The sequence below is a fragment of the Piliocolobus tephrosceles genome, unplaced genomic scaffold, assembly GCF_002776525.5.
Source record: "Piliocolobus tephrosceles isolate RC106 unplaced genomic scaffold, ASM277652v3 unscaffolded_24039, whole genome shotgun sequence".
NCBI classification, from domain to species: domain Eukaryota; kingdom Metazoa; phylum Chordata; class Mammalia; order Primates; family Cercopithecidae; genus Piliocolobus; species Piliocolobus tephrosceles.
In genome coordinates this window covers 1-4,453 of record NW_022306576.1, presented here as the reverse complement: position 1 = coordinate 4,453, position 4,453 = coordinate 1, and the positions used below count along the sequence as shown (strand labels likewise).

Below are 4,453 nucleotides of genomic sequence, written 5' to 3'. Positions count from 1 at the left end.
TTGGCCCAGGGACAGGACATGAAGATTGAGACAAGAGGACTGAAAGTAGGATGAGAAAGACAGTTTAACTGTATGTCTAAGACAAGTAGGAAAGGGTAGGAATACAGATGGTGTCAGAAATCTGATGGAAAATCAGGTAGGATAGTATGAAGTCAGAAGTTGGTAAAATATATCTTTTTTTTTTTCTGCGTAGAATTTTTTTTTTTTTTAATTATACTTTAAGTTCTAGGGTACATGTGCATAACGTGCAGGTTTGTTACATATGTATACCTGTGCCATGTTGGTGTGCTGCACCCATCAACTCGTCAGCACCCATCAATTCATCATTTATATCAGGTATAACTCCCCAGTGCAATCCCTCCCCCCTTCCCCCTCCCCATGATAGGCCCCAGTGTGTGATGTTCCCCTTCCCGAGTCCAAGTGAACTCATTGTTCAGTTCCCACCTATGAGTGAGAACATGCGGTGTTTGGTTTTCTGTTCTTGTGATAGTTTGCTAAGAATGATGGTTTCCAGTTGCATCCATGTCCCTACAAAGGACGCAAACTCATCCTTTTTTATGGCTGCATAGTATTCCATGGTGTATATGTGCCACATTTTCTTAATCCAGTCTGTCACTGATGGACATCTAGTTCAACCATTATGGAAAACAGTATGGCAATTCCTCAAGGATCTAGAACTAGATGTACCATATGACCCAGCCATCCCACTCCTGGGTATATACCCAAAGGATTATAAATTATTCTACTACAAAGACACATGCACACGTATGTTTATTGCGGCACTATTCACAATAGCAAAGACTTGGTAAAATATATCTTAAAAAAAGGGCACACAAATTCACTTAACACACACACACACACATAAATATGAGTCATCTTAAGATGTAAAAATCACTAGGAAAAAAACCATAAGAAATTCACATTCCAAATAAGTAGTATTAGATAAAAGTATTGACAAGATCTGTCAAGGATAGAGGAGGCAGTGAATGTCACATGTTATTCACTCTACATAAGAATTAAAGTTCTTGAGTCAACATCTATATGTCCACGAGACATCCATTCATGGCAAAAAAAAAAAAAAAAAAAAAATTATTTACGTTGAGCTGAGTCAGGGAAAACCAAGACATCTAACACTTATATATGTATTAAACAATACAGGAATTGAGAAACATTTAAAATAATTAGAATTATATTTCTCACTTATTTGAAAACCATACCATTCTATGCTCCAGTGATTATGGCTTGTCAATTCGTACTCACACAGATGAAGTCAGGAAAAACTTCCAAACAATTCTAGAATGCCAAAACACTAAGATTCCAGTCAGTGAAACAGAAAGCAGGAGCCAACGAGTAGATATCCCTATAATCAATTGAAACACTGAAGAAAGTCAACTCTAAACTTATTCTTACAGTAACAATTTAAATTTTCTATGTATCATAACAATTATTCTCCAATATCAATTTCTGTTTTCAAGATCAGGCCGCATTCATTTTACTTTTTTAACCTCCTCAGCAGGTTCTGGATTCCCTGCTTGATCTACTTGGTTCTCATACCATAAACAATGGGGTTCAGAGCTGGGGGAATGAGGTAGTGCAGGATGTTGAGCAGGATGGAATCCACAGGAATTGTCTTCCTGGCCAGGTTAGTGATGACCAGAACCAGCAGGACTGTGCTGAAGAAGAGGATTAGGATGAAGTGGGAACCACACGTGCTCAAGGCCTTGGCCATAACACCCTCGGCCTTGATACTTAGCACAGTTGTCAAGGTTAAAAAAATAAGAGATAACAATAAGGATGAGGTCAGAGCCCAGGAGAGTTCAGCATGTAACAAACTGGTAGCGCTGATTCAAGTTGATGTAATCACAAGAGAGTTTAAAAACAGACACGTTAGTACAGATGCAGTTCTTGATGATGTGTCCTGCACAGTATCTGAGTCGAGAAGAAAGTATGGGGATAGGCATAGTAAGAAGGCCATTCCTGACCACAACAAAGATGGCAGCCCTAGCGACAAATTGATCAGTGATGATGAATGAGTACTGTAGGGTCTTGCAGATGGCCACATAGCGGTCATAGGCCATGATTATGAATGTGCAGGACTCCATAGTCAGAAAACTTTTCAAGATGAACATCTGATGGAAGCAGGCAGGGAAGCTGATTGACCTGAGGTCAAACCAGAAGATGGACAGGACCTTGGGGATGATGGTGAGGCAGAGTACAATGTCCAGTAGGGAGAGGAGGCTGAGCAGGTAGTACAGGGGCTGGTGCAGAGAGGTTTCCATAAAGATGGTGGTCAGAAGGGTGGCATTGGCCCCCACCGCCAGGAGGAAGAGGAGGCTGAGGGGCAGAGACAGCCAGTGCTACCAGCTCTGTAAACTGGGGAAACAAATGAGGAAGAATTCAAAGACTGGGGAAGTGGAGTTGTTGCTGGGTAATGTCATGAAATAAATTCTCAGCTGAGAAAACTTCACCTGAAATTGTGTTTGATAAGACACAGGAATTAGAAATAGAAAACAAAGCTGTTAAAATATTTACTAACACTTTCTAATTTATAAAATGTATGAGATACAGATGACCAATTCCAAATGAAGGCAAACTTTAGTAAATATTAACACAAGTAGTGAAAGGTTTAGTAAATTATTTCTGAAGTTAATTTATAAAAGCAAATAAAACAGACTAGACAAAGGTTTAGAAGGAAAATGATTTTTAAAAAGTCATTAAAACATGCTGTAAAATACAAAAAAAAAATCCAAATTATACTGGCAAAGCAAACTGAATAATTTATAGATCCCACAGGCTAGAAACATCCATAAGTTTACAGAGTAATCTAGAATTAATAAATGCGTCATAAAATAATTTAATTACAGGGTCCTTTCAGTAAGTAATGCATAATTTTTTAGATGGGGGAAAATAATTATTCCTCTCTTTTTATTATGCACCAAAGTACATTTGAGATGGAAAAGATGTATGATATACTCCCAATCCTATTATAAACTAGAGGAAAATAAAAGTAAATATTGATTAAATATATAGAGGAACTCCCAAACTCCCTATCACTCTGACATATTGTACTGTGTCACAACCCATCATAGACATACTTGATCCAAGCCTGCACAGGTGCAATTCAATGTTCCTATAGAAAGTTAGACTCAAAGGTTATGCTGTTTATTAACATTTATAACCACTAACCTAAAATGAGAACTTATTACACATATTGATGACAATAATTTTCTCTGGTTAATTCATTCCTCTACCAACTTCAAGCAATTTTTCATATTTTCTGTTATTTGCAAATACTAAATCTCCTCTTCTCTCAGATAATCTCTCCAACTGCTTCGTAAAGGCAGTAGAAATATCAGATGCAAGTCCTCTACTTCCCGTGATAGACTCATAAACTCATCAACATCTACATCCTTGCTCTCCTTATTGCACCAGCAGAATCAAGGATCTATCCCTCCTCTGAATGGCAATCCTTGACCTCACAATTTGATTCTAGTCACCTTGACCTTCTTAGGAATCCTGACTTATGAATTATCCAGCCCATTCCCTAAGTATTCAACTCTTCCTAAATCCTTCCCGTGGATGTTCAAAATGTGCAAGTCTCTTGTATCTTAATTATTTTCTTAATCTATCTCACATCCTTATTTGGATAAAGACCATATTTCATTTTTCTGAGAAAAATACCAATCTCTTTCTTCTTCCTATTTCACACCCAAACTTAAAGGACCAAAGGAGGCAAAGGACATGAAAAAGCAGAACAGTGACTGTTGGCTTCAGTAGTCCAATTGAGAAGTAGTCAGTGGGTGAAAAAATGGCCTTGAGGATAAGGAAAATTGGCATGTTTTAGAGGTATAAATATAATAATAGTGTTATAAAGGCAGTGATTAGACTAGTTGCATAGAAGAAGAGAAGGTAGAATTCTAAGACTGCACTGTCTTTTCTGACTCAAATGACTAAGAAAGCTTCACAAAACAAAAAATAGGCTCTCAAAAGATTTCATATATGTTGTGGAGGCAGATTATGGATCCAATTTTGACGTGTTGAGTTTATTGGATCTGTAAACTATCAAAATATATATGAAACAAAATGTTAGAGAAAGCAATTTAAATTCACTTGAAGGTTAAAGAATTGGAAATCATTCTGTAGGTTGCCTGTTCACTCTGATGGTAGTTTCTTTTGCTGTGCAGAAGCTCTTTAGTTTAATTAGATCCCATTTGTCAATTTTGGCTTTTGCTGCCGTTGCTTTTGGTGTTTTAGACATGAAGTCCTTGCCCATGCCTATGTCCTGAATGGTACTACCTAGATTTTCTTCTAGGGTTTTTATGGTATTAGGTCTAACATTTAAGTCTCTAATCCATCTTGAATTAATCTTCGTATAAGGAGTAAGGAAAGGATCCAGTTTCAGCTTTCTACTTATGGCTAGCCAATTTTCCCAGCACCATTTATTAAATAGGGA

At 37.3% G+C, this 4,453-nt stretch overlaps 1 pseudogene; it reads right to left on the bottom strand.

Moving 5' to 3' along the window:
• Positions 1-1,492: 1,492 nt before the first annotated feature.
• LOC113221382 lies at positions 1,493-2,438 on the bottom strand (annotated as a pseudogene).
• Positions 2,439-4,453: the final 2,015 nt, after the last annotated feature.